Source organism: Sus scrofa, chromosome 1 (assembly GCF_054392235.1).
Source record: "Sus scrofa isolate SSC_HxYL_T2T_F1_AM1 chromosome 1, Sscrofa_HxYL_maternal_Yorkshire_Landrace_v2.0, whole genome shotgun sequence".
NCBI classification, from domain to species: domain Eukaryota; kingdom Metazoa; phylum Chordata; class Mammalia; order Artiodactyla; family Suidae; genus Sus; species Sus scrofa.
The window spans coordinates 63,365,006-63,391,921 of NC_139383.1; the positions used below are offsets into that span (position 1 = coordinate 63,365,006).

The 26,916-nt window shown below is 36.8% G+C and overlaps 1 protein-coding gene and 1 long non-coding RNA gene across 5 annotated transcripts in view; one reads left to right on the forward strand and one right to left on the reverse strand.

Annotated features, from left to right (window-relative positions):
* Positions 1–26,916, forward strand: part of LOC106508899 (4-galactosyl-N-acetylglucosaminide 3-alpha-L-fucosyltransferase 9) — a 200,635-nt gene that overhangs the window by 15,791 nt on the left and 157,928 nt on the right. The gene's annotated exons all lie outside the window — the stretch shown is intronic.
* Positions 852–26,916, reverse strand: part of LOC110260380 (uncharacterized) — a 408,289-nt gene continuing 382,224 nt past the window's right edge. Inside the window, exon 4 of the long non-coding RNA XR_014806290.1 lies at positions 852–3,442. This is a non-coding gene — a long non-coding RNA (uncharacterized LOC110260380). The remainder of the gene's footprint in view (positions 3,443–26,916) is intronic.

The following is a 26,916-nucleotide window of genomic DNA, read 5'->3' on the forward strand; positions in this document are numbered from 1 at the left end:
CTGCAGAAGTAGAGTGGCAGCCCCCTAAGAATATAACCCAGTGCAGATATTTGATTATTAAAAGAATATCTGTCCCCACCAACTCCACCCTAATTATTTAACACTTGGTGTATCCTTATATTGATATTATAGAATATTTGCACCCTAGTAATTTGTAAGGAAGTATAACTTTGACCCCTGTCCATTTAATATAAACTTTTAAAAGTTTGGTTATGTGAATTAACATTTTTTTGAGAATTGACTATTGCTCAGAGGTAATCGATACAAAATTTAGCTATTCCCAGTTGCCATGTCTACAGTGTAAATGAGTGAGTAGGTCTAGGCTAAAACATGGGGTCGTGGTGGGAAGATGGGTAATGGAAGTGATTAGCCTCATCAAGAAAAGGATGCCACTCCTTGTAGTGTTTTGCAGGCCTAGGCTGGTTTGCAAAGTGTTTCTTCCTGGACCGTGATAAATGCAGAAACTAGAGGAAGTATTTAGAATATCTTATAGTAAGCCCTAAGTAATTTATGTCTGTTAAACCTAATAATGGAAGACATGGTCTTTTTTTTTTTTTTTTTTTTTTTTTTTTTTTTAGGGCTGCACACATAGCATATGGAGGTTTCCAGGTTACATGTCTAATTGGAGCTACAGCTGCCGGCCTATACCCACAGCTACAGCAACACCAGATCCGAGCCACATCTGTGACCTACACCATAATTCACGGCAATACTGGATCTTTAACCCACCCGAGCAAGGCCAGGAATCAAACCCTCAACCTCATGGTTCCTAGTCAGATTCATTTCTGCCGTGCCACAACGGGAACTCCTGGGTCTTGTGTTTTTAAGTGTTTATTTCTTTTTTCTAGTAATTTATTTTTTATCGTATCTTACAAAATAATTGATCCATGATGGATAGGAAATTTTAAAATGAAACTACTGCTTCACTACAATTAGTCTGAGAAGCACTGATCCCTAGGCATTCAAGCTAAATAAAAATGACAAGACAAATGAAACAGACCTATGGCCACACTTGGCTGCTGCCTCTCCAATTTCCAGTCCTGCCCTTAGATATTCTAAATTTGAGACCTGAGTGCTGGGGATACACTGTTCTTGCCTCTTCCAGAACTGACTTCACTGAACTATGCTTTACCTTTGTGTTTTCAGTCTACATTGAATCCTATGAAACCTATGAAACATATTGTTGAATGTAAAGATTTTTAGTTATGAAAAAATCTAGTTTACTACATTATACAGGGTCCTTTTATGGGGATCTAGGATAAGTGCTTCTCACACTTTGTTTTTCAGGGGAGTTATACTAATTTTATAACTGATCGTGTTGAATGAGTAATTTTCTTTTTCAGTGGTTACTAGGAAGTTCAGTTGAATTTCTGTCGGTAATAACTATAAAGAGGCTAGTGTTATATATTTTTAAATTGTATTATTTGATTTGATTTATAAATTATCTTGTTTAATTTCATGTCTTCTACCCTATTTGGCCAGTAAACATTTTTTTCTCATGATACATTTACATTTGTAGCAAAGTAAGGAACAACTAGAAAGGCGATGGGTAGTAGAAGAAGGAAGGTAAAGAATACATATATTCGAACACGTGTATTGTATATTAAGTGTCTGAATAAATCTGAAGTACATTCATTCTTCATCATAGTATACTCTCCTTGATACCTTATTGAAAAGAATCTATGAAAATGTAATTTGGAAATTTCAATGTTAAAAATATAGTGGGGAAAATTTACTGTAAATTTTTACCCACTGAGTGAGGCCAGGGATCAAACCTGTGTCCTCATGGATACTAGTTGGGTTCTTTACTACTGAGTCACAACGGAAACTCCCTAATGCAAATTTTATACATAAAAGTCGACAGCAAAATTTAACCATGTTTCCTCCATTTAGGTCTGTCTGTTCTAAGTGACTACCTGGTATGAAAACTGGGAGTCACTTCATGATTAGCTACATGTCCCTAGACATTATTTACATGAGATTTGTACATGTCTCAATATTTCAGGTTCCCACATAAGCTGGGCCCTATCTGTAGGCAGATTGTGTAACCGAAGAGATAACAGTGTCCTACTGAGATAATATGCTTTTATTCCTAATGGCAACCTGGGGAGTAGATGAACAGTACATATTATTACAGCAATTGTAAGAAAACTTCAGGCCAGATTTGCATCCAGTTCAATTCGGCATGACAATTCTGTAATTCCCGGAAAGAAGTTTCTATGCTGCTAACCAGGGAAAGAATCCAACCTATTAAGAACAATTACATGTGGTTTTCAGCTCTCTACAATGGGAGTTGAAATTCTGTATAATTAATTATACTTTATGCAGATAAAAAGAAAAGAAATTTAAAAGCAAACTGCTCTGCTGGTAAAAGTATGAAAAATATTGAAAGCCCATTTATTATCAGTAGTTTCATAACCATTGCTCAGCTTTGTTCTAAGATTTTAAATATATTGGGTTGAATTTTATGGAAAAAAAAAAAAGTAATTGTAATGCTTTTTAGCGTACATGACCTTACCTCTAAGACTCACTGAGAACTTCTTCATCGCTAATTGTAGCTGCTAAACAGTTAGTGAACTTCTATTGAATAAGCATTTTTTTCTGACTGTTGATATGGAGCTACCTCTAAAACAGTGTATAGCAATCCATAGATAAAATAAAAATTGCTTATAAAAGAAACGACTCCTCGTTCAATTGAAACAGCAGGGTCCAGAAAATGTACAAGTTGTAATTAATTACCTAGCCTGGAAATTGTCCAAATCCTTGGAAAACTGGCCAAGGTCAATTTTTCTTTACCTAAAAATTGTTCTCTTGAAGCACAAAAAAAGCTTATTCACATAGACCAGGTATAAATAGCCCAGAATATATTCGAAAGTTTATTTTCCAAATCAGTTAATCATATATGTGAGTTAGTTGATATACCAAAATATAAACATATGTGTATAAATGCTCAAATACACACACAGATATATATACTTATGTACGTATAAACACAAGCTGACAAATATATAAATACACACACATATATATATACTCACATGCAAATGTAATACACATATATATACTTGTAAATATACTTACTCATAAATACATCAGGAAATATACACAAGTACATAGATACATGTGCATGCCTAACTTATTTAAATATTTTAAATTCAGAAAATGTCAATTACTAAATTTGCTTTAACAACAAACATAAAGGCTTTCAACTTTGGAGGGGAAACCATAGGACAAACAAAAAGACAGGAAAGAGAAACCCTATACAAAGCTAGATGAACAAGGTAAATCTGAATTCTGTTTGTAGTATTTTTTCAGTATTCTGTTCTTATTTCCATCTTAGTTCTTGATCCTTGTGGATTCATTCTCTCCTTCTGCTCCTTCTTTGAGCACATCATCCCTCAGAGTGATGCAAGCCTAGGAGCAGAGGCAGTCTTTGCATCTCCTTTGGAAAGGGTAGAAATAGATCATCATTACAACTGTTAAAATAGTAGATGAGTATATCATTGTTATAGATTTATTAAAAGGTAACTGTATGTGACATTATAGTTAGGCACTATAAAACCCTATTACCCACTTAGACCCTGCTTTACCTAGGAAACTATATCCATTATGAAATCAAATTTACAGAGCAAAAAAGGTAGAAAAAATAATAAATCAATATCTAAATGGACTGTAAAATATAGTTCCCGTAGAGTTAGAAACAGTGCAAGTTCTTGTCATTTGCTTGCATTGTTGTCTTTATTCAATATCTATTAAACTAGTATATGAAGGTTTCACTGCAAGATAAATACTTGAGACTAGCAAATAAATAAACTGGCATGAATCAACTTGAGATACAAAAGAACAGAATGATTCTTTATCAGACTCTTACTGCTCATAGGGGCAATTTAATTCTGTAGGATTAGGAAACCACCTACATCCTTTTACTGTTGCCTCCCTGGACCCAAACCTTGCCCTCTTATTCAACCCAGTGTGCTGGTTTAATAGGTGCAAAGAAAGTTAGTAAAACTCTTAATTAGAGATGAAGTAAGAGAAAGCAGCTTTATTTTTCTTGGCTTTTCAACTTTCAATTTTTAAGAAAGATTTGTTTTAGCAGTAACTGCCCCTTACTTACAAAGCAGAAACATGAAATAAATGGATTGGAAATTAGAAGCTAATAGTGGCTTAGATTAATAGGAGATAAGCAAGTGACTTAAATAAAGGAGCATAGACAAATGAGCTATAGTTTTCCAAAAGCTCTGATCAGAGGGAGATGAGTAACAGTCAACTCCAGTGAGGTCATAGAGTTACTAAAGATAAGAAATCTTTATTAGAAATAAAATGATACAGGCATCTTCTCTAATGTTTATACTCTTGAGAGAGGTGGGTGAAGGAGGGAGGGAGAGAGAGGGAGGGGGATTTAATTATGGATCATTGTTGAATGACTATTATTCTTATGATAAAAGATGCATGAACACTTTAAAAACATCTTATTTCCTCCTCTTTATCTTTTTTTTTTTTTCCCTTGGCTCAGCAAATGTCACTCTGCATTTATGCATGAAGACCCATACTCTGTTCATTTCATCTCTACCTCCTTTGTCACCTTACTTGTTTTCTTCTTATCCCTTGGTCCCTACAGCTGCCAAGCTTCTAAGCATTTCTTCCATTTTATGAAGTCATTTTGGAGCTCATAGTTTTGCAACCAGTGTGGCTCCTACTCAGCAGCACTTAAAAATAGTGCACTTTTAAAAAACCAAAAAAATAAAAGAGTTCCCATCGTGATGCAGTGGTTACTGAATCCAACTAGGAACCATGAGGTTGCGGGTTTGGTCCCTGGCCTTGCTCAGTGGGCTAAGGATCTGGCGTTGCCTTGAGCTGTGGTGTAGATTGCAGACACAGCTCGGATCCCGCATTGCTGTGGTTCTGGCATAGGCTGGTGGCTACAGCTCCGATTCGACCCCTAGCCTGGGAACCTCCATATGCCGAGGGAGCGGCTCAAGAAAAAGGCAAAAAGACCAAAAACAAACAAACAAACAAAAAGTAACCTTAATTTTTCGGAGTTGCTGTCGTGGCACAGTGGTTAATGGATCCGACTAGGAACCATAAGGTTGGGGGTTCGATCCCTGCCCTTGCTCAGTGGGTTAAGGATCCAGCGTTGCTGTGAGCTGTGGTGTAGATCTCAGATGCAGCTCGGATCCTGAGTTGCTGTGGCTCTGGTGTAGGCCGGTGGCTACAGCTCTGATTAGACCCCTAGCCTGGGAACCTCCACATGCCACATGAGCAGCCCTAGAAAAGGCAAAAAGACAAAAAAAAAAAAAAAAAAAAAAAAAAGTAACCTTAATTTTAGGCAGCTGTAATATGAAAATTCAAGTTTAATATGTGCAAATGAATACCTGCAGTTTTAAATTTCTTTATAGGATTTGATCCAAACTATACTTCAGAATAAAGATTTTATATAAATACTAAATGGCTTTAGATAAAAAATGAATTTTATATGTTATTTTTAAACTAATATTTGCCCTAATTTGGAAAGGTTCTGAATAGATTTCCATGCTGCAAGAGTAACAAATTATGAAGACAAAATGTATCTCTAAGATTGCTGCTATAATTAAATAAGACCTACAGCTATGTTAATCTGAAACATTGCATCTGTCTAAGGATTAGCATAATATTATTATACTGCATAATTATCAGGCATAAATGTTAAGTCATTCACATAAATGACTGTACATTAAGAATTACTTTTATAGAGCCGAACTAACTTTTTGGTTTTTCTCTTCCTATTTTGTTAGTGGGGCCATTAGTGGTGATAGCTTCCCCAAATACCGTATGTATTTAATCATGATTATCATTAACAGAACCATCATAACGTAAATAAATGCTTCTTCCATGAATAAAACAAAATGCATTATCTAAAGCTTATTTCAATGGAAGGCTGTTCAGTTCATCCATGGATCCAAGTCTGTGATTAAAAATCTTTGCTATGGTTTATCTGTATTTTGAGACATCATGAAAGAGACAGGAAAGAGGAAAGCACTTCTAATCCATTCTAACAATCATTATTATCTTCCTTTCTGCTTCTACATGAAATGTATTTAAACCAAACTTAATAGCTGTGCTTCTCAAACGTTAATGTCCATATAAATTCCTTGAAGTTACTGTTAAAATGCAAAGTCTTATTTTGTAGGTCTGAGGCAGGACCTGGGACTTCTAGGGAACTCCCAGGTAAATGCTCCTTTGTGAACTACACTTGTGTAGCAAGGCTCTCTGGAACTCCAAAGGGGGAGACCATGTACTTCAGTGGTTCCTAACCAGGAGCCTAGGAGTCTCCCAAGTATTCATACACAGGTTTTAAAACTCCATGAGTCTCAAAAAATCAAATGCAAAAATTTTACAGGTATCTGGATACGAGCAACTTTTCTTTTCTGGAGAGAAAGTTCATAGTCATCAGATTCTGCAAGAGGCCTATGACCTAAATAAGACAAGTGGCTACTGATTTAATCCGTTCCATGTTTAGATGAGTAAACCAAGGTCTAAAGAGGTTAAATGATCTGGATCCAGACAGTTAATTACACAGTTAGGATCTGCTTCCATCTGGGTACCTGTTGCCTAGCCCAGGGCCTTTCAGTGCTAACAGATCATCTTTCAAGTATTGATTAGAGAGGAGGATGGCTTAATAATTCAATAAATGAATGAAATAATGAAGGAACAAATAAATAGGTGAATATGAATACATTCATGCAAATGAGGTAGTTTTTTTTCTTGTAGGGAAAAGCATAATTGGCCTAGATTGGAGGAGAAACAATGGTATCAATGAGATTTAATGGTTTTCTTATAGAGGAAGGTGGGAAACAGCAAATGGTGAGGAACAGCAAATAATGGAAAAGGACAATAGAGGAAACAAAGACAAAATTTAAAGATTAACCCCTCAATTTTATTTATTTCCATCTGCATAAAACTATGCAGATGCTCAATAAGTTAGCCTTTAGTGTGAAAATAATCAATAATTAAATGTTGAAGAAGAAAAAATTCCTTGGATCTTCAGAGAAATATACTCACAAACTATACCATGTTTTCATTAGCCTCTGTGCCTAATTATGAAGACAGGGTGGCAGAATAAGTTCTTAAAAGAATACTTCAGTGATGGGTAAGGTGAATGGGATTGTAGTTGAATAATGGATTTATAGTATCAGTGAAACCTGCATATCAATATTGACTAAGACTTTTCAAGATTATGAAGGTATTAGAAGTTATCAGATAGGAGATCTATTTAGGGCCTAATACAGATACTTAAGCATGCAGCTGAAACTTCCTTACCATGGCTGGATGCTGCCTGGAACAGAGAGCAGTGCTTCTGTGCCTTGCCTGAAGGTCACTGGACTAGTAAGTAAGATGTGTAAGAAGGCAGTGGACATCATCAGATAAAAGAAATGCAAAATTTATAATCCATAAGAGTTTTAAGAAGGTATGGTTTTTCCATTTAATTGCCAATTACATAGTCAAATCAGAAGAGGAGTAAAGGTTTTCAAGGAAAGAGGCAAAAAGATTGCAAATACTCATCAGAGAGGATCCCCTGTCATATCTGGGTCGGATGAATTCACTGCTGCCTTGGAGTCTAAGAAATGTGTCATATTAGAAAACTAAGGACATCTCAGGCTTCTGTTAGCAGAATGTCTGGCTAATAAGGCAGCCTGCAAACCACTTTTATATTCTCTCTCTCTGCCATTATTCCATGTAAACCATAAAATCAATTTGGAAAATAAAATATGTTGGAGACTATAAGGAAAATATTAGGTAATTCCCTTTAAAATTAATCAATCATGGTTAAAAGCTATTTAAAGTATTCAGAAGAGGTTTGGCATTTCAAGAAAAGCAGTTCTCTTCCAGAATAGTAGCTAGGGAAAAAAATATGTCCAAGATGTTCCCCATCAGCTGCCAGAGATCTGTTTAAATTGCATATCTGACTAGGTCCAGTTTTCTCTTTATTATCCATCAATGGCTTTTAATTGACCTCAGCACAGTGTTTGAACAGCTTGAAATGGCCTTGAAACCTTTCCTGATCTGTTTCTTATTTATGTCTCAAATCCCATTTCCCACTGGTCCTACGTTCATATTTTAAGCTTTAGTAATATTGTTGACTTGAAAGAACTTCCTTGTACTCTTCTATATGAAAATGTGTCTTTTTAAAATTTTTTTAGCTTATATACACAGAGCTCCCTTCTTAGCCTGATTAACTCAAAACTTAGGTATTACCTCTTCTAGGAAAACTTCCCCAAACACCAGCCTGGGATAATTGATCCTCACCCCAGGTTTTCAATATTCCTACTTTAGCAGTTAATGTATAATTCTAAAAGTATGTCATTATGCTTGTCCGTCTCACTGCGTTGTATAGTAAGACAAGAACCATGTTTTTCATTTTTGTATCTCTATCACTAAGTTCAGTGATGGGCACATAATAGGTACTCAGGAAATGTTTGTTTTTTTCAGCTTTATTGAGGTGTAAATCAATAAATAAAATTGTAAGATATTTAAAGTGTACATTGTGATGACTTGATACATCTATACATTGTGAAAAGATTCCCACCATGTAGTCATTTAACTCATCCATCACCTCATGTTATTTATCCTTTCTTTCTTTCAACCGTCTTTCCTTTCTTTCTTTCTTCCTTCCTTCCTTCCTTTGGTAAAAACATTTAAGTTCCACTTTTAGTAAATTTCAATTATGCAATAAAGTACTATCAACTTTTACTGTCAACTCACCATACTGTACATTAGACTGTCAGACTTTATTCCTCTTATAGCTAAAAATTGTACCTTTTACCACCCTCTCCCTATTTTCTCCACCCACTTAGTCCCTGGTAATCATTTTTCTATTCTCTGTTTCTGTGAGTTTTAATTTTAATATACATATTTTTAAGACTCCATGTATTATACATCATACCCTGCAGTATTTGTCTTTCTCTTTCTAGCTTATATCACTTAACACAATGCCCTTAAGTTTCATCCATGTTGTAAATTTGTAAATGGCAGAATTTTCTTCACCCTCATGGTAGAATAATGTTCCACTCTGTGTGTGTGTGTGTGTGTGTGTGTGTGTGTGTATCGCATCTTTAGCCATTCATTCATCAGTGAACACTTAGATTGTTTTGCCGTCTTGGCTACTGTGAACGATGTTTCTGTGAACACATGAGTGTAGAAATCTCTTCAATATCCTATTTTCATTTCTTTTAGATACATACCCCAAAAGTGGATTGCTGGATCATGTGGTAGTTCTTTTTTAACTTTGGAGGAATCTCCATACTGTTTTCCATTGCGACTGTACAATTTACATTCCCACCAGCAAAGCATGAGGATTCCCTTTTCTCCACATCCTTACCCAAATTTGTTATCTCTTGTCTTTTTGATGACAGCCATTCTAAAATAATAGGTGTGAAGTGATATCTCATTGTGGTTTTGATGTACATTTCTGTGAGGACTGTTGAGCCCCTTTGCATGTACCTGTTGGCCATTTGTATTTCGTCTTTGGAAAAATGCTTATTTAGATCTTCTTTCTTTTTTAAAAAATTAGATTATTGGTTTTTGTTTTTATTTTAGTTTTGAGTTGTATGAGTTTCTTATACATTTTGGATAATAACCGCTTATCAGATAGATGATTTGTAAATATTTTTTTCCCTTTCCATAGGTTGCCTTTTCATTTTATCCACAGTTTTGTTTGTTGTGAAGAAGTTTTTTAGTTTGAGGTAATCCTACATGTTCATTTTTGCTTTTGTTGATTTTGAATTTGTTGTGAATCCAAAAAAAAAAAAAGATGTTGCCATTGCCAAGGCCAATGTCCTGAGAGGATATGTTTGTTTGTTTTCATTTTTTGAGGGCTGCATCCAGGCAGCATATGGAAGTTCCCAGGCTGGGGGTCGAATCAGAGCTGCAGCTGCTGGCTGACAACACAGCCACAGCAACACCAGATCCATGCCATATCTGCGACCTACACCATAGCTCATGGCAACATGGGATCCTTAACCCACTGAGCGAAGCCAGGGATCAAACCTGAGTCCTCATGGATCCTAGTCAGATACATTTCCTCTGCGCCATAATGGGAACTCCCACAGAGTCTGTCTCAATCAGTGTATCAAAAGTGGCTGCACTCTGTCTCAGTGAGAGTATCCTGTCATGTCATGTTTGTATGACTAATACTATTTGAACATTTCTCTTGTTTATTATCTATCTTCAAGTTCCAAGAGGACAGAGATCTTGTTCTTTGTTATATCTCTATCACCTAACACAGTCCAAGTATTATTACCAAGTGATCAATAAGTATATGTAGACCTAGTAGAATAATATATACTGGGTTGCTTATAAAATATTATCTGTAAAAGGGGTTTTGGGTTAAAAATATGTGAGAATATCATACCTCTTGGACTTTTGAAAACCAAGTATTTCTCTGTCTCTTTCCTTCTCTTTCTTTCTTACTTCCTTTCCTTCCTTCTTCTTTTCAAATATTTATCAGATTATTGTTTCACACCAGGTACCAATAACCAATGTATCATTCTATGTACTATGACCTTAAATAAGATATTTTAAATTTCTAACTTGTTCTGAATATTGTATACTGTAGTGCTAGGCAATGACTGTAAGTGATTTGTCCTTGTTATTCAAGGGCATAACACAGTGCCCATACATAATTATTTAAATGGTTCATGTATCTAAGGTTCATTTAGGAGAACAAAATACATACTATTTCAGACTGAAAAATTGCAACCAAGAAGGACAACAATACATTTATTTATTTACCCATCAACTCACTAGTGCAGTCATATGATCTACATAGAACATTGCCTAGCAGCTGGTATTCCACAAGGAACAAGGCACAACAGTGCAAACAAGGCATGTTTCTGGAAATACAAATATTCAATGTTCTTGGAGAATAAAAGTGGAAATAGAAAAGAAAAGGAAGTGGTGGGAGGTAAGGTGACACAGACAAGGATCAGATCACCAAGTACCTTTAGTGACAGGCAACTGAGCTTAATTTTTATTTTGTAGGCAATGACTCCAATTCTGTAGGATCTTAGGAAATGGAGTAGAGGGTTAGAGAGGGTGAACCCAGGGAGAGTACTCTAAATGAAAGAGATGAAGAGGGTAAGAATGGTGCAGTGTGGATGGAGGGAGATCCATATAACAAATACCTACTTTGGAGGTAGTATCATTAGAACCTAAAGGATGCAATGTAGGGTTGAAGGTCAAGAAGCAATCTGAGGAGTTCCAGTTGTGTCTCAGAGGTAATAAACCCAACTAGTATCCATGAGGACACAGGTTCAATACCTGGCCTTGCTCAGTGGGTTAAAGATCTGGCATTGCCATGAGCTATGGTATAGGTCACGGATGCTGCTTAGATCTGGTGTTGCTGTGGCTGTGGTATAGGTAGGCAGATACAGCTCTGATTGGACCTCTAGCCTGGGAACCTTCATATGCCACGGGTGTGGCCCTGAAAAAGAGAAAAAAAAAAAAGAAGCAATTCATTATTATTCCCTTGTGTTGGCTTGGTGGTGGCACTTAAAAAGTTACTGAAAGAAGGTCAAGTTTGATGGGGTTGACATTATAGCAGTTTATCTGTACTTGAACTTTATCATTTTGGTTTGTTTTATTTATTTTTTTTGTTTGTTTGTTTGTTTGTCTTTTTGCTGTTTCTTTGGGCTGCTCCTGCGGCATATGGAGGTTCCCAGGCTAGGGGTCTATTCGGAGCTGTAGCCACTGGCCTACGCCAGAGCCACAGCAACTCGGGATCCGAGCCGCGTCTGCAACCTACACCACAGCTCACGGCAACGCCGGATCGTTAACCCACTGAGCAAGGGCAGGGACCGAACCCGCAACCTCATTGTTCCTAGTCGGATTCGTTAACCACTGCACCACGACGGGAACTCCTGGTTTGTTTTATTTTTAACTTATAGAACACATGGTGGGAGAGGAAGAGAAATTGATCCATCAGAATTCTCAGTTTTTGAACTAAAGTGTTTTGTTCCTTGCCTGCTTTCACTGCCCTGTCCTTCACCATCTGTAGCCCGGTTCCTTGGTCTTTCTGCTTCTTTCTTGGGCAGTGTACATCCTAATGTCTATTTATGCCTCTCTCCAGTTTACACTCCCGTGGTCAATCTTGCAAAACACAACTTTGTAAATGATATGTCTACACCAGTATCTTCTTCATCTAGTAGTCTCCCAACTTCTTGAGGGCAGGGATTATTCATACCATGAAGCAACCACCAAGGTGTCTGACAAAACTCATAGCTGATGTACTGAATTCTGATTTAAGTGTTCTCAAGCCACAAAAAGCAAGGAGAAGGATTCTCTATCACTCTTAGTTCTTCCCTATCATGATTTGTAGAATATATTATTTATAATCTATATGTAAATTGCATAAATCTTCTATAAATGATTCAAACTTAAAATTTGAATCATTTATAAATTAATAACCAGGGATGCTTTAAATTGTTATTGTTTATTAATTCCTGAATATAAACAGATATCTATTCATATTCATATAAATGATTTCCCCTGGTTTTTCTTCCAGAGTCATGTTTCTGCATAGTTAAATAATGGCATTGGCAGCATAGGGTGGGAGAAATAGCGTTGGGTCAAGCAACTCTGCCACTCATCTGGTCCTAAGATGGACTTGAGAAGTACATCTTTTATTTTATTTTATTTTATTTTAGCTGCTCCCATAGCACATGGAAGTTCCTGGGCCAGGGAATGAACTCACCCAAGCAGTGACCCAAGCCACTGCAATGACACCAGATCCTTAATCTACTGTGCCACAAGAGAACACCCATAAAAGCACATTTTTTTTTCCTCTTTTTCAATAGCTGCACTGGTGGCATATGGAAGTTTCTAGGCCAGGGTTTGAATACAAGCTGCAGCCGTGACCTACGTCACAGCTAGGGCAATGCTGTATCCTTTAACTCACTGCACCAGGGTGGGGATTAAACCCATGCCTCCACAGTGACCTGAACCACTGCACTAAGATTCTTAACCCACTGCACCACAATGAGAACTCTTAAAAGTATGTTTTTAAAGCATCCCTGGTTTCAAATTTCTCTGATCAATGTTTTTTTTTTTTTTTAACTCTATTTAAAAGCCTAAGTAATCTATTTATTATTATTATTAATTTTATTTTAAAAAAATTTACAGCCCCACGTGCAGCATAGATAAGTTCCTGGGCTAAGGGTCAAGTTGGGTTTGCAGCTGCAGTTCTATGCCACAGCCTAGCAACTCCAGATCCAAGTCACATCTGTGACCTAGGCCACCACTTGCGGCAATACTGAGCAAGGTCAAGGATCAAACCTGTATCCTCACAGAGACAATGTTGGGTCCTTAACCTGCTGAGCCACAATGGGAACATCTATTAATATTCGTAGTTAGCATTTCTACCTCTTGTTAATCCTGATGGGTATTCTCTTATCATGGCCTAGTCCTATTGTGGGAAAATATTATTAAAGAACAGTATATATTCTCTGATATTTTGCTTCTATGGAAATAAATGAAAAAAAAACAAAAACAAAAAACAAACAAACAAAAAAACAGGAGTTCCTGCTGTGACACAGCAGGTTAAGGATCCAGTGTTGTCTCTGAGGTGGCACAGCTTTGATCTCTGGCCCAGTGCAGTGAATAAAGGACCAAGGGTTGTTGCAGCTGTAGTATAGGTCCCAGTGAGGCTTGGATTTGATCCCTGGCCCAGGAACTTCCATATGCTATGGGTGCAGGCGAAAAAGAAAAAAAAAAAAAAAGCAATTATTATGTGAATAATTCACAAAAAGAAAGCTTTGCTGGAAATGTCCAGGAGATTAAAGCGGATTTTTTTTTTTGCCTGAAATTAATCTTTACTTCATTATTTGATCATAGGGAAGAAATGATTACACAGTGTATTTCATATTTTGACATCCTACTCAAATATAAAAATAGGTGGCATCCACAAGAATATACATTACTAAAATATCTAGAAACTTTCAATAGAATGCCAACTATTTCCCTGACTTCATTTTTTCCTTTTTTAAAAATTGGATTTTTTTTAAACATATGAACTATTTTTAACTATTTCTAAAGTGAAATTATAATTCTTTCTGAGTGATACCATAGTGGTGTTAAGATTATTTCTTTAAAATTTTACATCCTTGGAATTCCTGTCGTGGCTCAGTGGTTAATGAATCCAACTAGGAACCATGAGGTTGTGGGTTCGATCTCTGCCCTTGCTCAGTGGGTTAAGGATCCGGCGTTGCCGTGAGCTGTGGCATAGGCTGCAGACGCGGCTCGGATCCCGAGTTGCTGTGGCACTGGTGTAGGCTGGCAGCAACAGCTCCGATTAGACCCCTAGCCTGGGAATCTCCATATGCTGTGGGAGTGGGCCCAGAAAAGGCAAAAAGACAAAAAAATAAATAAATAAATAAAATAAAATATTACATCCTTTACATTTTTTTTCCATTTTGAGAACACATAGAATATTTGAGAGAATTTTATATGTGCCCAGTACCTATATTTTTATATACTAGATTATATATCATATTTATTTTGTGCTTGGATACCTATTTATTCCTCTGTCAATTCATCTTTGTCTTTCTTTGTTTCTTTTAATGGCTGCACTCTCAGCATATGGAAGTTCCGGGGCCAAGGATTGATTCCTAGCTGCAGCTGTGACCTATGCCACAGCTGTGGCAACACTGGATCCTTTAAAAATCTACTGTGCTGGCCAGAGATCAGACCTGCACCTTTGCTGTGGCCTGAGCCACTGCAGTCGGATTCTTCACCCACTGCCCCAGGATGGGAACTTCATCATCTGTTTTTTTTAATACAAAGTGAACTGGAGACATCAGTACACTTTACTTAGACATTTCAGCATATATATCACTACTGAGAGTTCAGTGTCTCTTGATGGTTCTTTTTAAGTTATTTAATATGGACTTGAAAGATGAATATTTTAGAGAGTAATCAAATCTTAGAAATAATGAAGGCCTAAACCCTGCTTTGACAATAAGAATAATACCTAACATTTATTGAGCATTTACTGTGTGTGACAGATCCTGATTTTATGTGTATTAACCCACTGAATTCACACAACCTCTCTGTGAGGTGGGTTATTGTCATTTTACACACAAGGAAATTAGAGCCTAGAATAGGTATTAATTGAGGCTTAATTTATTAAGCTCTGTTTCTACAGAATAAATATGCTCTCAGCATTTTAGATGTCTCTATAATAGAGTTTCTCAGACCTCAGGCTGTCATTGTTGTCCTTGACTAAATTTTTCCCTGAGTGTGACAAAATAAAATCCATTTAAAAGTAGTGACTTTTCCGAAGATTTCAAAACCAAACTTATGGCTGCCAAAGGGGAGACATGGTGGGGAGGGATAAATTAGGAGGTTGGGATTAACATGTACACACTGCATATTATATATAATATAGATAAGTAGCAGTGATCTACTCTATAGCAAAGGAAAATCTACTCGGTAATGTGCGATAACCTATATGGGAAAAGAATCTGAAGAGGAATGGATGTATGTATGTGTATAACTGATTCACTCTGCTGTACACCTGAAACTAACATAACATTATAAATCAAGTATAATATAAATTTTTTTTTCAAAATAATGAGTTTTCATAAATTTTTTTTTTTTGGCCATGCCTGTAGCATGCAGACATTCTGGAGTCAGGGATCAAACCTGCGCCATAGCATTGACCTGAGCCACAGCAGTGACAACACTGGATCCTTAACCCACTGAGCCACTGGGGAACTATTTTTTTTTTTTCATTCTTTATTTGATAGTTTTTTTTGTTGTTGTTCTTCTTCTTTTTAGGGCTGCACCCATGGCACACGAAAGTTTCCACACTAGAGGGTGAATTGGAGCTGTAGCTGCTGGGCTACGCCACAGCCATAGCAATGTCATATCCGAGCAGCATCTTCAGCCTACACCACAACTCACAACAACATCAGATCCTTAACCCACTGAGCGAGGCCAGGGATCAAACCTGCGTCCTCATGGATACTAGTCAGATTTGTTTCTGCTAAGCTATGATGGGAACTCCCATACTTTATTTGGATCAATTCGTAGGATTGTTGTTTATTCGAAAATTATGTCTCATAATTTTTTGATATCAAATGATATTACTTTTATTAAATTATGACAACAATAGATGCCAGGCCTATTTTGTACGGTTGGTTGCTTTTGTTTATTTTATTGCTCTTACTGGAAAGAAAATATCAATGTGATTTTATTTGAAGATTTTTCTGGTCCATAAAATCCCCAAATCTGATATTCCATGGTTTTAGCATGTATTAATAAATCTTATACAATTTAACTTTTTTTTTTTTTTTTTGTCTTTCTAGGGCCACACCTACAGCACATGGAGGTTCCCAGGCTAGGGATCTAATCGGAGCTACAGCTGCTGGCCTACAGCACAGCCACAGCAATGCCAGATCCGAGCCACCTCTGCAACCCACACCACAGCTCACAGTAATGTCGGATCCTTAACCCACTGGGAGTGAGGCCAGGGATCGAACCCGCACCTCATGGTTCCTAGTCAGATTCGTTTCCGCTGCCCCACGATGGAAACTCCTCACAATTTAACTTTTTGATTTAAGAAAATTGACAGATTATAATTACTAGTTATTCAGGAACAGAGTTGCTATGAAAGATTAATCTTGCTTGAATAGCATATTGTATTCTCTTTTAATGGTTATAAAGAATAACCCCACTGTGACTTTTCATAATCTCCCAGGGCTCAAGTCAAATGGTCTCTTAAGATTTCTGTTCTGACATTTGATTCTCTTATATCCAAGGGATTTTTTTTTTTTTTTGAAGAGTATAAAATAGAGAAGCTGCAAATACATTTGTTTGGTTGGTTTTGGCTGCTCCCACAGTGTGCGTATATTCCTGGGCCAGGGATTGACCCTGCCACAGCTGTCACCAGAGCCACAGCAGTGACCATGCCAGATCCTTAACCCACTGAGCCATGAGGGAACTCCTGCAAATACATTCTTAAATGACAGAGAACAAAGATATCAGTATCATTAATAATTAAAGAAACCCCAAACACTGTTGCTGTTTGTAAATCTGAGTTGCTAGCCTATATAGATTCAAGTTTGAACCATCTAATAATCTTGTTGCCTTTGACTCCATTTCATTCTGTCTGTTTTCATGCGACTGTAGCTCAGACTTGAACCTTTCAAAAGTAATGTTTGATGTAAAAAAAAAACCTATAACAGTAATTTATATAACTTATGTGGGTAAGTAGATATGGGGAAGAGGGAGGAACAAAAGTACTAGAGATATTATGTTATGTAATTTTTGTACATGTCCCACATACAAAAGAAAATTAATGCACGTGTGTACAAATGAAAACCTTTCTTCTTGGTGATTTTTCCATTATCAACAATTTGCCTCTAAATTGAAGGAATGATTCCTTGAGCAAAGACCAGGTTAAGGCAGCATGACCCAAGTATTTGTCCGTAGGCCTTACTTTGATTCTTCATTGAATTTTCTGAATTTAGTCATTAAATTTTTGTTGGCCCATTTGCATTGACAAATACTTAGATTTGAATGGAAATATTCCAAAATATACTTATCTCATGAAAAGCTCAATCGTGCTTGATAAACTAAAGCAAAAACCAAACATATAAATAAAGAAGCAAATTTTCTTTTCCAAAAGTGCTGCTGTATCAAACATTTGACATAATTTCTTTTTTTTTTTTTTTTTTGTCTTTTGTTGTTGTTGTTGCTATTTCTTGGGCCGCTCCCGCGGCATATGGAGGTTCCCAGGCTAGGGGTTGAATTGGAGCTGTAGCCACCGGCCTACGCCAGAGCCACAGCAACGCGGGATCCGAGCCGTGTCTGCAACCTACACCACAGCTCACGGCAACGCCGGATCGTTAACCCACTGAGCAAGGGCAGGGACCGAACCCGCAACCTCATGGTTCCTAGTTGGATTCGTTAACCACTGCGCCACGACGGGAACTCCCTAATTTCTTATATTATTTGATATTTTCGTTGATGCAGAATCTCTCAACTAGCAAACAAGAATTAATTAAAACTCTTAGGTTAGATTAGTAGTTTGTTCAGCTTCCTTTTCTAACTTAAAATCACATTATTTAGAACCATAATCTGCTAAGTCTAAATGATAAAAATTATTGTATTGATAAATACTTAAAATTATTTAATTACCATATTAATGGGTAATATGAATTTTAAGTTATACTTTTTTATTCTAGCCATGAAAGTATGGTATACATTAATCACTTTAGTTAAATAATAACAACCTTAGCCCAAGTCAATTCACTCTGTTTTAACATTAATGACTGCTGATATGTAGAGTCTTTTATGTTCTACCTGTCTTATGAATATTTCAAAATGCTTGATAGGCCAGGTGACCTATCTGATTTGATAAAGGGAGGCACAATACCGGAAGTCAGTCTAGATTGGGTAATTGAAAGTGGTGAGATGGACCATGCTCACTGGAACAGAGAATTTTGGGATTCAGTGAGTTAGGCATGTGGCAGATGGATCCTTCAGCAGGATGAGATGGAGCCAAATTGTTTCATCAACCACTGTAATCCAGGGGCAAACCAAGAGGTGAAAATCCAAAAAAAAGGCAAATCATGCCAGAACAAAGTGACTAGTGGAAATGTCAGAGCAGGGGTTCAGCATCCAGAGACACTCAAACTAAAAGGAAGAAAAGATACTTGAAATAATTTCTATATTCTTAAATTTGTTGAGGTTAGCTTTGTGCCCCAGTATGTGATCAATTCTTAAGAATGTTCCATGTGCACTTGAGAAGAATGTATATTATGATTTTTTTGGATGTAATGTCCTGAAAATGCCGATTAAGTCTACCTTTTCTATTGTGTCCTTTAGGATCTCTGCTGCCTTGTTGATTTTCTGTCTAGAGGATCTGTCCATTGATGTGAGTGGGGTGTTAAAGTCTCCTACTATGGTTGTATTCCCATTGAGACAAATACTGTATGATATCACTTATATCTGGAATCTAGTATAAGGCACAAATGAACATTTCCATAGAAAAGAAAATCATGGACTTGGAGAATAGACTTGTGGTTGCCAAGGGGGAGGGGGAGGGAGTGGGGTGGTTGGGGAGCTTGAGGTTAATAGATACAAACTATAGCCTTTGGAATGGATTAGCAGTGAGATCCTGCTGTGTAGCACTGGGAACTATGTCTAGTCACTTATGATGGAGCATGATAATGTGCAAAAATAGAATGTGTACATGTATGTGTAACTGGGTCACCATGCTGTACAGTAGAAAAAAAATTGTATTGGGGAAATAACTATTAAAATAATAATAAAATAATAAAAAGCAAAAAAAATAAAAGGAAGAAAAGTAGGTATTATAAAAAAGCAAGAACAAAAATTAAGAAGAAAGAGTAAGTTGAAGCAGGTGGGGCTAAGAGAAACTTTCAGAGAGTCAGATGAAACTTGCCCTGGCTCTCAGATGCTATTCCAGATTTTTTTTTTTTTAATTTTAGGTTGTTTCATTTGCAACCTATGTGTGGTTTCTGATATCATCATCTAATACATTCCCTTTGTTGATTTCTAGATAGTTAATTCTTCAATTATGCACTTCATTTTTGAGCATAATTTAAAACCAGACACTGTACTTGGTACTGATGTTGCCTAAAAATCCCAAGGAATGAGAAGTAAGTAATGACCATCCAAGATAGCAAATACTATATGGAATCTGACTACTAAGGCATGAGGCAGAGATGATTCAGGAGGTGTCCAGGGATCCTGCATATGGTTGTGTAGTTCCTGCAGGGTAAAGGATATCTCCAGCTATGGGAACAATGAGAGCTGAAATCCAGCCGAAGCCCACCAGCCATGCTGTGCAGGCTGGTCACCCTGCTGAGTTTATTGCTGTGCCACTGTACCTCAGAAGAAGCATCTCCCTTTCTAATTTGTCCATTTGCAGGGGCTGTGCTTTGTGTAGTTTTCCAAGGCAGCTTAATACAGAATGGCTCCCCACAGGCAGAGGATGGTTAGTTGAACCTCTAAGTGGTATAAAATACACCATACACCCTCCTAATAGGGTCCCTTTAAGCACACTTTTTAATCTTACTGTGTTTTAGTTTCCTATTCTCAGAAATAAATGTAATGATAGAAGTATCTTTGTAGTTTTGTTTTGAGTTAATACATGTAAAATTCCTAGAAAAGTGTCCGATACATGACTAATTATAGTTATGGCAAGGCAAGGAGACAGTTGTGAAAAAGGCCCTCTCTCTTTTTTTAATGGAAAAGATATTATTGAAATGAGAGTTTGGTTGGTTTGTGCCAGAAAGTAATGGGTAAGACATAGAGGACATAAAAGAGTCTCAGAAAGCAGTCTCTTCACAAGAGTGTAGCCTCCTCAGCATTGTTCTCTGGAATCTCTAGTTCCCAGGCTGCTATTCTATAGCCTCTTTCTAAGAATTACACAAGCTAGTAACATTCAATTTCCTAAGGTGCCAATCACCCGTATACTAAAACACATGCTATTCACTGATAAAATTAAGTATTTAAATCACATAATAAAAACAGGTGTTTATGCACAATTTATATATCTCAGTTTAATAAAAGAATTATACTTAATCCTATTATTAAGTCAGTAAGCAACTCCTTATTTCTTCCATGTCTCATGTGAATTCACACTGTTTCAAAGTCAACATCCAAGGGAAGCTGTCAGTGATAGATCTGAACAGGAAGGGTGATTTTAATACTTGTCCATAGGTAGTTCAGTGAAAATAAACAGGAGAACTACTAGACTATTGGCTCCAACTTTTTCAAGTTCCGGAAGGAGAAATACTAATTGGAAAATTTTTTTTACTTTAAAACAATATTATGCCTATCATTATTATTTCCTTTGGGTAATGAATTATTTGAGCATCTCTCTATTTTTATTATGATAAAACTTTGGTGAAAGGGTAAAATTCTTAACATAATGGCATAGCTATCATGGACTGAATAGTTATTAGGTGTCAGACACCTGAAATGCTATGTCATTTATTTCTCATAATAATTCTGTAAGACAGATATGGTCTTCATTTTCAAATTGAGGAAAGTGAGAAATAAAATAATTGCTTAATGGAAGAAGTCAAGGTATGAATCCAGGCTGTACCTGAGATATTTTCCATTTTGGTTTATAATTATTGTATTCATTCACTTGTTTATTGAGCACTTAATACAGGCTAGGTAATTATAAGGAATGAGGTATGAGTAATAAGTATGAGTAACAAATTCTTATAAAATATTCAGTGTTTTATTTGTGTTACTTCATGGTGAACAACATCCCCAAAAATTTTAGAAAGGGATTTATGCTGCAAAACTAGTTGTATTGCTCCCACAGAACAGCCTCTCAATATATACGTGATTGATTTAAAAAAAAAAAAAGTGTAAAATTAAGTAGTTACTAGTTGTTTGCCACATGTGAAGATTTAATCTTTATAATAAACATTAAGACAGGCATCCTATTTGCAGGAGACACTGACATTCAAAGAAGCTAAGACACTTACAGAGCTAATGAGTAGTAGAGGCAGAATTGCCCAGTATGTTCAAAGGAATGTTTGTCTCTGAGAAAATGACTCAGGGCTGAAGTAAGGGACAATATGAAGCATACTCTTAAGTCCTTATTAGCTCTTTGCAGTGTTTATTTGTCCCATTGAAGTGAGGAAACTGCTATAGTAATGAAACTTATTTAGTGTTGCTGTAGTTATCATCCCTAAATTTATATGACCAGATAGGCTCAATAATAGCAAATGTCACCATTTAATCCAAGCACCACACATCCTATTTAACCAGGGCCAGCTACATAATTTATGGAACCAAATGCAAAATGAAAATATGGAGGCCCTTGTTCAAAATGTAGGGAAAACGGGCCATTAAAAGTATTAAATATAGGAGTTCCTGCTGTGCTGCAGTATTTTAAGAATCTAGCTATGGCATATGTTGAAGCTGTGGCTTGGATTTGATTCCTGGCCTGTGAACTTCCGTATGCTGAAAGTATGGCCAAAAAGAGAAAAAAAGTATTAAGTATATATTTTTTTCCTTTCTTTTGCAGTCTTTTTCTTGGCATATCATTGTGTTTATATTGTTTTTCATTTTTTTCTAAGTAAAAGTGAAATTTTAAATTGTTAGCCTGAGTTTTACTATTCTTTATATTGTGCAATGGCAGTCTTAAATGCAAATAATAGAATATTTGATTTATATATACAATTACCAAAAAAAACAAAATTCATATTTATAGTTATATATGTATATGTATTTCATTTTTATTAGAATACTGAAACTGCTACAGGAAACTATCTCGTGTTTTTTTTTTTTTTTTTTTTTTTTTTACTATGCTGCTTTACCTTTTTATTTTTTTTAATTGTTAATTCCCCAATACAATTTTTTTTCCTACTGTATAAAGTGGACCAATCTATGCATAATAGGAATTTCAGAAGGAAAAGAAAAAGAAATGGGAATTGAAAATATATTTGAAGAAATTATGGTTGAAAACTTTCAAAATCTAAAGGATACTGATATCAAGACACAGGAAGCACAGAGGGCCCCAAACAAGTTGAACCCAAACAGGCCCACACCAAGACATATTATAATAAAAATGGCAAAAGTTAAAGATAAAGAGAAGATTCTAAAGTCAGCAAGAGAAAAGCAAAGCATTAATAATAGGGGAACCCCCATAGGGCTATCAGCTGATTTCTCTACAGAAACACTACAGGCCAGAAGGGAGTAGCAAGAGATATTTAACATGCTGAAAGGAAAAATTTGTAACCTAGAATACTCTATCCAACAAAAATATCATTTAAAATAGAATGGGAAATAAAGAGTTTCTCCAACAAACAAAATCTAAAAGAGTACAGCAATACTAAACCCATTCTAAAAGAAATACTGAAAGGGCTTATCTAAATCAAGTTGTTTTTTTTTTTTTTTGATATGTACACATTCTACCAACACCTTCTACTTTCAGCTTGCTCATGAGTAAGAAAGAACTAAACCAAAAAGGAACTGTAGGTTGCCCTGTCTTCAGCTTTCCTTCTGTGTGATTGCTTTTAGTGTAAGCGATTGGCTTATACAGAGAAGTAACAAGAATGATAAGAAGTAACAAAAATGATGAGATTCCTTAATCGTTTTGTGTTTCTTCGAATAACTTTGCTTTCTGTCTTCATTCAAAGCAAGTTCTGGTTCAACTGGAAAACAGTGCCTCTTGGTGTGGTCATTGCCATCCCCTCCCCTTGTTCAGTCAAGACACTTCTACCTTGAACTCACTTTGCATTTTGTTGAACTCCTATATATTGTGGGTCTACTGGAATTCTGCACTCAGGAGCATCAGGAAGGCTAATGCAAAAGGGTTGCCAGGAATGGTGGCCATGCATATTGCATGTGTCTCCTCTGCTTATATGCTTGATTTATTGTCACATTGAATTTCACATACAAAATATGAGTTCAAAGATGAAGTTCTTAAAAGATAAAGTTCTTAGTAATTTCAAGGCAGCAATAGTGGAGCAGTAAACCAAGTATGGGACCCTTTGAGATTATGGCTGTGTGTGACTGCAGTGGTCACAAGCCTGTTGACCTTAAATAGACTGTTGTGTAGCAAAGATAGGTTTATTATGGATCAACAAAGAATTGCAATTTGGGGACTACAGCTATGGTGAGCCATGTGCAAGTTCTCTGAAATAAGGAGAGAACTTTTGTAAAGTGAGGCTGTGGGAGGTCGTTGGGAGGGCTGTAGTAAACAAAGAGTCCATTGGAAAATTCAAAATACAGTGGCAAGTCATTGGCTGAATTGACAGGCAAGAAGGGACAGTCTTTCTTCTTCCCATTGGTCTCAGCTATTATTTAAGGGCCTGAGAGCTCCCTCTTCTGGCCTCCTGATTTCAGTTTAATGGAAGTTATTTTTTATTAAGTTTTACAGTCCCCCCTTTGATCGAGATCTTTCTTTGAAAGCATTGCTGATCAAGAGTCAGGTTTTCTGGTTTCAGCAGCTGTTTCTCAGTGCCAGTAGGGACCTTTCCTGGGTGTCATGTCCCACGCTGGAGGGAAAGTGCACAGATTGGAAACTTATTGAGGTCACATTCAAGTAGCAAGAAGGGGTAGGAGGGAAAGCACTCGGGCACATTTACCTAAAGTCTGTATATTATCAAGACCATAGACATGGGAGATCCTTTGAAGCATTATGCCATCCTCAAAAGTTTGGCAGATAAACTTCCATCAGACCTGGTTAAGATATCTTGAGAAAGCTGTCTCATCAGGTGTGGGCTGCTTCAATTCCAGGAATTCTTTACTTCCAGATAACCAAATAAATGCAAGTGTAGTTGGGGTTTGGGGCTTTTTTCAGGTATGCCAACTGAATCCAACAGCCTATTCCCTGGAGTTTAGTGCAGAAAGGGTTGGTTAACAGTATCTGATAGGGGCTTTTCCGGGAAGGTTGAAGAAAGTTTTTGGAGGTGACTTTCCAATAGAAAAAAATCTTCAGGCTGCCAGGTAAGATGCTTAAGGTCTTTGTATCCTGAGAGTGCATTTTGAAAAGAATGTTCTACCAAAACCTGGATATTCTTAATAGAAGCAATTAGACCTTTGAAATATTGGCATATTCTCATTTTATATATTGTAGGTCAAAAAAAGGCAGGGCCCAAGTGCATTGAGTGTCCTATACCCATCTCAAAGACTGAAAGTTTATGAGTTCTAAAAGGGGTGGGCTTGAACTTTAGAAGGACCAATGGCAATGCTTATGACCAAGGTTTTTGGAGTGCCTAGAAAATGTTACCAGTTAAGTCTTAGTAATATTGTTATTACATGCAGCTAAACCTGAGGATTGAGAGTGTTAAATGAAGTAAAAATGTTGAAAAACCAGTCAAATAGCATAGACTTGTCAAAGTGCCTGGCCAATAAAATGGGTTCCTCAGTCACAGTGAAGTTCAAGATATTTTCCCCAGGTGAGGAGGACAATTTTTTCCAAAAGATCCATCTACAGAAAAGGTAGTAGTCTCTCTGTAAGAGGTTTCAGTCCAGTGTGAAAACATACAAACCTTAAATAAAACATGCTTATATCTATGAGATGAAGGAAGTTCTATGAAATCTGATTGTCAGACCTCAGATGGTGCATTAGGCAGTTTAAAATGTCTGAGAACAATACAAATACGCTGCTCAGGGTTGTATTTTAGACAAATAGGACAAGAAAGGTAGGTACCTTTTTTGACCTTGTTAGCATTTCCACACCTAATTGATTCGTGAAGTCTTTCATAACCAATGGTTTAATGCATGTACACTTGTTAGGAGTGGGGATTTTAGAGTTTCTTGTAGGACTAAGTTGTTATTTGGTCCAAACTAGAACTTTCTCTCTTTAACAAACCAACAATTGTTGAATTGTGTTTTTCTTTCTATGAAGCCAGTTGTTGGGCTTCTCTAGCCAGTTTAAAAGTTAAAAAGTTATCATTTGGGGAAATAATTCTTTGGACCATGATATAGATTTGGCTGTTGCTGGTTCCTTTAAGGGCAGCATTCTTACAGAAATTAGAGCAAGGTGATTTCCCTTAGCTTCTAGCGAGTCAAATTTAGAATGCCCCAGAATGTTAATAATAGTTAATGTGGCAGGTAAAAGTATCCAGTAATTCCTGAACATGGGGATATTTTTAATTTTATTTCCTATGGATGTAAGGAAGCCATTTTGTTTCCACAGCACACCCAAATCATAAGCTCCTCTGAAACCATAACCTAGTCTCAGTATTAATATTGTCAAATTTGCCCTGAGCTAAAGTATAAGCCCATGTAAGAGCATATAATTTAGTCCTTTGAGCTGAAATAGCCATAGATAAAGGTGCTGCCCCAATACCATCAAAAGAAGCTGCAATAGCATATCCAGCATAATATTTGCTGTTACCGCATTTTAAATAAGAACCATCAGTGAACCATGAAAAGTCTGTGTTACCCAAATGAATTTCCTACTGATCTTCATTAGGAGTCAGGAGGTGATCTATCAGCATTAAGTGATTATGTAGGACTGTTTGTGATAGAGGGTTGAGAAGAATAGCCAGGTTAAGGCTATTACAGTGTAAAAGAGTTATGTGAGAAGCGGTTCACAAAACAGTTTCATAGGAGGAGAGATAGCTGACTGAGAAATGTTGAATGTGATGAAAATTCAGGAGGACTTGTACTGCATGAGGTGCAAAAATGGCTAAAGGGGATCCCACAACAATTTTCTCAGTGGCCTTAACCAAAAAAGGCAGTGGCAGCAATGACTCTAAGGTAAGGACTATATCCCCATTCCACAAGATCCAGATGCTAATTATAATACTCTATGGGTTGATGGTGGTCCCCTTTTTTTTGTTGAAGGAGGAGTACCCCAAGGTCATTCCTTTCATTTTCGTATACAAAAAAAAAAAAAAAAAAGAGGAATCTGAGAATTGGGATCTAAGGGGCCGAAGGGGTTGTCATATTCTCCTTTAAGGCCTTAAAGACTATGTCATCTAGTTCCTCCAATAAAGAACTAGGTCAAGATTGTTACTCTTTTTTTTTTTTTCTTCTGTCTTTTTACCATTGCTTGGGCTGCTCTCGTGGCATATGGAGGTTCCTAGGCTAGAGGTCGAATAGAAGTTGTAGCCGCCGGCCCACGCCAGAGCCACAGCAATGCGGGATCCGAGCTGCATCTGCAACCTATACCACAGCTTACGGCAACGCCGGATCGTTAACCCACTGAGCGAGGCCAGGGATCAAACCTGCAACCTCATGGTTCCTAGTTGGATTCGTTAACTACTGAGCCATGACGGGAACTCCAAGATTGTTATTCTTTAGTAAATCGTACATGTTTGGCATAAGAGAGAAATTTGGAATCCAATTTCAGCAATAATCAAATAGCCTGAAAAATCCTCACAGTTGGCCCTTAGTTTTGGATTTTGGAAACTTAGGACACCATGAAGTCTT